Raw genomic sequence first — 9757 nt, 5'->3', positions numbered from 1 at the left:
ACATGTTTTGAGTTAATTTTCAAACACACCAAGTCACATTTAACAGTCAATGTATTAAAATTAAAAGCTAAAAATAATTTTTTTGAATTCAAAAAATTTACAAATGTAAATAGATATTGGATTGAATTGATAAAATACATATTAAGAAATAATTCCTAATGTTCCTGCATTATCCTTCCATCATGAGATAGTCTTCGATTACTTTTGAAACATAAGCTCCATATAAAACAATAAGGAACAAAATAAAACAAAAACATTAATAAATGTTTGAAAAAAGTTTATTTAAAGCAATTTAATATCTATGGATTGAAAAAAAGGGACTCTGTAACAGAAATATTGAAGTTATGTAACCAATTTGGATGCTCTTTTATCATATTAGAAATGATAATAAAGTATTTTAAAATTTAATTTATAACCATATTAATTATCATAATTATCAAATTTTTTCTGAGAATCAGATATGTTTATTGAAAAATATCTATTTCACAAATTAATTTACAATATTCATTACAAAAAAAATAATAATAGTAATAATAATCTTTCAATGTACATTCTTTTTTCTAATTATCTGTAAAACATATTGGTAAAATCCTAGATGGGCCCACCTCTTGGAGACTTATTTGAAATCTCGCCAAGTTGACTACTACTTGAATATTTGTTATTATTATTTTTTTTCAATTAAAAAACGATACTTGAAGGCCAGAAATAATAATAAATATAATAAAAATTAAATATAATAAATAAATAAAATAAAATAAATAATAATAAAATAAAATAATAAATAAATAAAAATAAAAATAAAAAATAAATAAAAATAAGAATAAAAAATAAAATAAATATAATATAAATAAATAAATAAAAAATAAATAAATAAATAAAACCCGTCTAGGTTGCTGCATTGGCGACGTTATCGCCACTCGTTTGGTGAGAATTCAAAAAGAAGCCAAGAGGTGAGCTGTGCTAGGATCCACCCAAAATATTTAATATTGAATAGAAATGAAGTTCTCCAAAGGCCACTTCTATATAAATCCTTTCTCTTAAATGTAGGTTTGCAAAGCAGCTCATCACACTACACTTGCCATGTTTTTAAATAAATAGCTTAACATAAAACTTTCAAAATTCATTATATTTGAAAAAGCATTCTTCAGAATGATTTACTACATGATAAAAATTTAATTATTAAGACATTTATGAAAGGAATTTGTTTCTAGTCACAAAATCATTTCCAATATGTGACATTTTTACTTTGCAGGTCAAAAATTCATTAATTATCACCTGCCATCATCTAACAATGACAATGACGAACTTATTTAAAGCCAGCAAAACTAAATATTGAATGAACCCAACAAGTTTTAATTTTGTGAACAATATCAAGTGCCAAATAAGTACCAAAATGATAATTAATATGATCTTGTGATCAGAAGTGTAGGCAATTTTGATATAATAAAAATTGTCCTCTTATTTTGATTAGGGATTGAATCCAAGAAACTTGGGCTAAGCTTTGACACTACAAAATATTCTGTTTAATTTTATTCATGCAAGATTTTAATTCCATGGACTGATAGGATTATTTTTAAAAAGATCAAGAAATAAGTGAATAAAATTGAAATAAAATCCTGAATGCCAAATAAAATGATGTATAATATGTTATGTGTTTTGTAAGTTGCAATGCAAAGAGATATATTTAATATAATAAAAGCAGAACAATCTGCATAGGTCTCTCAAAAGAATTTTGGTATGAATACAATAATTAAATGAACCATGTCCAGAATTAATTTAAATATATGTCATTGCATAAAATAAAAATGAAGATTTATTATAAAAGAATATAAGGGTATATTTACAAATTTCTTCTTATTTATAAAAGAATATAAGGGTACTTCCAAATCTTTGTCTACTTTTTGAAATTGTTTTACCTGAAAAAAATATTTAATGAAAGCAGAAGAAACATTTAAATTAGTTAAACAAATAATAAAACCATGACAATTACAGTATATAATATACAAAACTAAACCATTAAAAAAATATTGATTGTTATTAATTTCACTGAATCACATTAGTAAATAAAATCATAAGGAAATCAGATTTGTTTGCGTCATTCTAAGCATAAGATGCTAACTAAAATCCTGTGATTAAATTCACGGAAAATATATTTTTTTTAATTTGAAGAAACTAAACAATAATAGTAATCATGAATTTTTCACCATTTTCCAGGTACGCCTTTTAAAAAAATCCAATAATAAGAAAAGGATAAAAATGCTACATGTATGTTTGTTTTTTAAAAGTAAGTTTGTTTTGACTATTCACACATTTTCAAAAAATGTTGACTATTAAAAAGATAAATAATAAACATAAAAATGTCTTAAGTCTTTTTTTTAATGAAAGAAATCTGAATAATACTTAAATGTACAATCATTTAAGTTTTACAGGTTTCTTTCATCTTCAATAAATTCCAATAAATATAGAATTCATAAGGTCATTCATCTAAATGTATTGTTGTGCAAAAATATTAGATAACCATTCCAGTATTCATATTATATCCTTAAAAACTTTAACAACATGAACATTACAATAAAAATATATCTGGAAAATTATCTTCAAATTGTATCAATAATGCAATACTTATAAAGCTTCTCCTGAATGATTTAAATCAGTGAATGAGTATTTGGACAAAGCCATTATTATAAATAAAAGAACAGGAAGTCATTGTTCTAAACGTCAAAAATACAACAGTTCCAATTAATCAAAACTGATTTATGAATATAGCACAGCAGCTCTCGCAATATAAAATTTCCCATATCTCAATTAATTCTTTTCTGTCGATGCTTAATCATATGTCTGTTTTTTTGGTGGCTTAACTTAAACTCCTTTCCACAAATGCCACACTGGTAGGACTTTTCATCTGAATGTAAAGACATAATATGACGGTTTAGATCTGTCATCTGAGTAAAGCTTCGACCACAAACAGCACAGCTGAAAGGGCGCTCACCAGTATGTATCAAAATATGGCGCTTCACATTAGTTAGAAATGGAGATGAATAAGCACAAAGATAACATCTATGAAGCTTGTGACTTCCTTTCTCGTTCTTATAATTCTCTGAAATAGACAAAATAAAATATAATAAAAACAAAAGCATCAAGAATGCAATAAAATAAAAGATGACAGCTAAATTTTTATAGAATCAAGTATTAAGTTGATTTCTAAATAGTATTTCATTACAATGAACATTTAATATAAAAATGTAACACTTCACTTTGTTGAACAACATATTCATGAAAGCAATATCTTGATATAATATTCATCAACAATGGAAACAAAAATACTGATAAATTTTAACTTTGATATAATTCAAAATTAATTTAATACTAAAAAACATACAAATTTGTTTTTGCAATTCCATACAAATAATAACTGGAAAAAATGCATTAAAATTCAAAGATAAATTATTCAATTTAAAAATAATAGAAAAATATAAATATAAAATATTTAAATGTTCCCAAAATCTATGTTATAAGTGAAACTAAATTTTGCATGTGATATATGCTTTGCCTTGCTTTCTAAAAAATCTAGAGAGACTTCATATATTATGAGAAGAAGGGCTCCTAGACACATACATTTTGGGCATCCATATTCAGATAAATGCAAATTCCCTCAGTGAGATAGAATTCCATAAAATTAAGCATGGACTTTGAGACTCAATAAATACTATTAGAAATTAAGTCTTTTACAAATGAAACAAGAAAGAATTTAAAATTTTGTACATAAATGTTTAAAATAAAAGGGAAAAGATAAATAGAAGCAGAAAATTCTGATTTTTAAAATCCACATGAGGTTAATTTTGAAAAGAATTTCACAGCACTAAATAAAAAAAAAACAATGTTCATATAAATTTTTCAAAGAATAATATGTTTTCTTTTTCAAAATAAATCTATAAATTTTAAATTATAAATTGAGAAATTACACTTTATAAATAATTTTTAAAACATCTTTGCTCATTTCTAAATTATAAAAATCCCATGATGACAATCAATCTGCATTTTTTAATGAACAATAAAAAGTGAATAACCTTCACATAATATCTATCAAATAAAATGCAATACTTCCATGAACTTGAAAATAAAAAATGTATGGTACCTTTTTTTTTTTTTTTTTTCATTATTTTAAAAATGATTTTAAAAGCACTACAAACAGTAATCAAACAAACAAAAATGACAGTTCATAAATCACAGAACAATATGCAAAATATTCTATTATACATCAGAATATAATAAAACATTCATCATAAAAATTCAATAAAAATAATCAAGAATACTTTAAAGTGTGCCATGATTTGTTGAAGACAAAAAAATAAAGGAATGTAGCAACTAGCAATATAATGAAAACACTTATTGGGATTATGAAATGCATTTATTTAATTTATAAGCTGAGTCATATGCTTACAAAAACTCCGATACTGTGAATACATATAGAAAAATATATTAATGTACAGAATCTGACAATGTTTAAATACAAAACCTGGCAATATAAATATTTTGACTTGCCTATTCAACCTATATCTTAAAAAGGTTAGAGTTTTATTCCCATTGAATAGTATATTAATTTTATTTATTTCATTGAATTATGGAATGAACTTCAACAAAATTATTTAGAAAACAAAGCAAAAAAGTACAATAATAATAACAATGAAATTAACTCAAAAATTACGAAGTATGCAATCTCTTAGAAGAAAGAATAACAACCACTGATAGATAAGAATTTAATGACTCATAGAAAAAGCTAAATGAATCATTCAATTATAAATTTATTTTAAAAAAATCTAAACTCACAAAAATCTAAAATTTTTGATTAAATTTGTTAATACAAGAAACAATTTTAATACTAATTTTTTATTGAACAAACACACATATTTTTGTATTAAATTGCCAAGGAAAACCAAACAAAATTATGATTTTATAACAAATTACATCATTTACTTTAAAAGCATTTAGATCATATACTTTTAAAAAGAGATGACTTTGTAAGTTCTGTATCTACAATAGTATTATTTAATACATTGCTAATTAATTTTTTTAACAATTAAAAAAATGATAAAGCAAAAATAACCTAACCAATGATTTAATTATAAAAAGAAAGATTTAAAATATTTCCAAAGCAACCAGGTTAAGGAGACATTCCTCTTTATTTTATTTTTTTCTTAATGTTGAACAAAACAATGAGAAAATAAATGAGAAACAAAAATATAGATATATAAGAATGTATAATTAAAAATAAAATGTACAGAAAAAATTAATACAATTCTGGTGCAAACTTAATAAAATATATATTTATCTACATTTTATGACTGGAAATTGCAGCTTCTAATTAAGCTATACTTTTGATCAATATTTATTATTAATCAATGCTATTTCTTATAAGAGAAAATGTACCATAAATAAAAAAAGAAATGGACATTATATTCTTAATAGTATTATTTTCAATTAGAATATGATACAATACCACAAATTTGAATGTCAAAGTAAATATTAAATCAAATTAGTTTCATTGTTTAAATCCTTATCATTAATAATAAATGAAAATGTTTCTAAATAAATAAAATTAATTAATAACGAAGCTGTACAATGACAGCAAAAATTAATAATAATGTACTATGTAGATATGTTTATTTTGAAAAACAAAATTTTCTAGTCCATACTTTTTAAAATAATAACCTTCCATAAAAGAGAAGAAAATATGTATTGAAAAATAAATAAGGTCAGGACAAGAAAATTGTAAATTTAAATATGTTGATGAATTAACTTGTTCAAGTTTAACAATAAAACCCCACAAAAATAGAAGAGCAATTTGGAAAAGTTTCTTAAAAAAAACATAATAGAGCTTTTATAACAAACATTGGTATTTACTTCTTTATAGTTCCTAAAATCAATATTAGTGAGAAAAACAACAAAATTGTTGTTAGAAAACTTTTTCATAACATTTATTTCATGATATTCCTCAATCCTAATCATGATAGAAGAGTTTATTGAACCTTTAAAACTTTCATGCTATTTAGTATGCATTAAGAATTTCCAGAAATTATCAGTACATAGTGAGTTCTGTTTATTAATACATTTAGAAAATCCACAAGATTAAATTCCTTCAACTCTCAAAACAATAAACTCCTCAAAACATGATGTTATCTTTCACAATGAAGGTTCAAAATCTGCATGATACCTGATTCATTATGATCAATAGATAAATACCTTGATTATGCCTCACCATACCAATTTTACAATATTATTAATAAACATAGTTCATAACCTCTGCGTGATTGTGTGTCTACACATGTGCCTGTGTGTTTAAAACTTAAAAAAATTAAAAATACTTACGTTAAATCATCATTTAAGTTTACATTATATCAACCCATTAATTTTACAAAATTGAATAATGTAGAAAGATAAGTGGCAAAATTTTACAAAATGCATATTTGAGAATTCATAGTAAAATTCAATAATACCCTATCATCATTCTGGAAAATTTTGCCTAATGCCTCAAAAATCCGATATAGAACAATCCACTACAAAATTTAGTGAGCACAGATCTCTTGAATTTTTCTAAGTCTAATTCTCGGAATATTATTCACTTATATAACTTGATCAATCGAATATTCTTTTAATGTTAGACCAAGTGATATAAAAAATTCAAAGATTATTTAGATAAATTCTATCATTTATTTGAAAAGATTCATTGCAATTTCAATATTTCCCTTCAATCTGGAATCATTAATAAATTTAATTGTGATAACTCAATACAAATTAACCTCGGCTAAATCTACATCAATCACAAATATTAAATTTTACAATACTGAGATCACTGATGCTTAATATTTTTTGCATTCACTGTTAATGTTATTTTCCACAACGTTGCTTATTAATTAGCATATGCAATTTCAGTCAAAAATTATTATCTGTAAGTACACTTAAGACATGTGAAGACTTAAAAGAGACATTCTCGATACCTAAATAAAAACACAGTATGAGTAATGGTTTGGAGCCTATAATAAAACTAATTCATTGCTTTAGCTTGTCTATCTTCATTTAATTTCTCATGACTGTTTCATGTGCAATTAATACATTATTCAGCAGGATATATTCTTAAAAAATTGTTTATTGAGATATAAAAAGCATATGCATCTTTTGTTGAAATTAGGTAAATAAATAAATGTATAGGGTTTTTGAAATCCTCATAAGACATAAAAATTACATTATTCTATGTTATTTGAAATTTCAATATCAGTTGCTGAATATCAAAAAAATGGACAGTAAGAATGGACAAAAAAATGGACACTTCTTAAGGAAAAGAATCAGATTTATGAAGCTTTGATCTTATTGAAAATTTGATATAATTCAATACAGGAAATAAACAGTTAACATCAGAACATAAATCCTATTAAGCTTAATCACACTGTAATAACATTTCTTGAAAATTATTAAATATTTTGATACAACATGATACATTTTAACTCCAGATAGGATACAGCATATGAATTATTGCAGTAATAAAATTTATAAAAATACTTTCCATTTTACACAATGCTGCCATTAAAAGAACTTCAAGATACATTAATTTATGAGGGGAAACATATACACAATTATATGTATAGAAGAAATGTGGAATAAAAATATAAAAGAACATTATTTGAACAAAAATGTACTTTGTCTTAAATAGCATGAAATATAATTAAAATTTAAGGAATATTTACATTGGAGTATAATAAATGAAAATTAATTTAAGGATGAAGAAAGCACATAATACTGAAATACGTACGAAAAATTACATATACTACTTTTTTAAATGCATGATCATATGACGTTTAAAAGAATTTTTCCATTTAAATGTTTTTCCACAGATGTCACATTTATAGGGTGTGTTTTTGGAATGTGTCAGCATATGAGAATTCAATGTTGCTTTTTGAGAAAAGTCCTTTTTACACAAAGAACAACTAAAAGGACGTTCTCCAGTATGTGTTAAAATATGGTTCTTCATACTGGTCACAAATGGTGATAAGTAATTACAAACTTTGCATGAATAATATCGAGAATTCTCAGCCTCACACAAAGAATAATATTTAGAACCTGTAAGAGAGCAAGGAAGTATTTGAAATTAAAACAGAAAATATTTCAAGTCAGGGGAAAAAAATGAAAAAAAAAAAAAAAAAAAAATATTTATAATCAAACACATTTTCAGAAATTTTTCATGGCAATATTGTAAAATGCAGATTAAATATAATTTAAAAGCTACAAAAGTTTCCAAATGGCAATAAAATCTTTATTATTATTCATATTTTATTATAACAAAGAGAAGGAAAATCATATAAATTTTACCACAAAAAGAAACAATTTCAACCAGATATAGATTTATTACATTAAACATTATTTTTATAGAAAATTTTCACTTCCTCATTGAAATTTTAAAAAATCACTTGAATTGCACTGACAAACATTCTGACTAAAACCTGCAAATGTTTTAAAAGAAATGCAAGTTCTGCTCTTGAATTTCTTTTCCTAATAACAATATTAATATTTTTATATTTTAAAAATCAGAATAATTTTTTAGGCAACAGAATAGATTCAGATACTGACTGAAATCTTATTTAGATTTGTGAGATTTCAAAGTATCGAATTAGTTCACCAATGCTGTGACAAATAAAGCAGAACATATTACAGAAAACTTTTTAGGGAACTGCAAATATTTCTTTAAAAATGAGGGTTTAAAATTATAGAACTTTGTCAAGTAGTAATTTAAAAATAAAACAAAATTATGGAACATTTATTTAATGTAAAAAAAAAGACATTAGTATGTCAAATACACATCCTGAAAGATGAAACATGGAGCAAACTTTGAACAGCAGCAGGACAAACAAAATTTAGAATAATATGATAATTTTTATTAAAAAAACATTTAGGAACATTTAACAATATAGGATCAATAAAAAAATTTAAATATTTCACTGTCTAACATTCCAGTTAAATACAGGTGGCAACAATTATCTATTTCTTAGCATTGAGCTGAAATTGAAAGCAAATCTCAAATTCATTTGTTCAACAAATTTTTCATTTTTTTTAAAACTAGGAATACTCATATTTCAGTAATTGCATCTGCTTACTTACAGTGCGATAAAGTAAATAAAATAATTGTTACAGTTTATATTTTTTCTGTTATTTTTTTAAGTAATTTCATTTGCAGTGTTACTTTTTCATAAAGTTTCTTGCAGCTCCTAAATGAATCAAATTATGGAAAACATAACAAAATTTATATAATTTAAAGATTAAACTAGATAAATTGCTTTATATATTTAAAGAAAATTCAATCAAAAATTTGTGTTTAGAAAATTCTTCAAATGAATTACATGTAGTAGGTAAAAAGCATGTAATAGGTATAAAGTTTAACAATCAAAGAAAATGGAAGACACAGTTTTGAGAATGAAAGAATTTCTCAAAAATATTAAAGACAAAAATAATCATTCATCTGCATGAAAGTTAAAATTAAATACTACAGAAAAAAATTTCAATATTATATATATATATATATATAAAATGTTAAAAAAGACTCAAAAAATCAACAATGTAATTGAAGTAAGTTCAAAATTATAAAATTCTAAAACATAAAATATTTTTTCTAAGTTTTCAAAAATGTAGATAAGTTCTCTCTTTATTCCTTACTTCAATTTCATAGGATTAAAAATACTAATTCAAACTTATAATAAAAAAATAAATTTTA

Source organism: Argiope bruennichi, chromosome 4 (genome assembly GCF_947563725.1).
Source record: "Argiope bruennichi chromosome 4, qqArgBrue1.1, whole genome shotgun sequence".
Classification (NCBI taxonomy): domain Eukaryota; kingdom Metazoa; phylum Arthropoda; class Arachnida; order Araneae; family Araneidae; genus Argiope; species Argiope bruennichi.
This window is presented reverse-complemented; position numbering follows the sequence as displayed.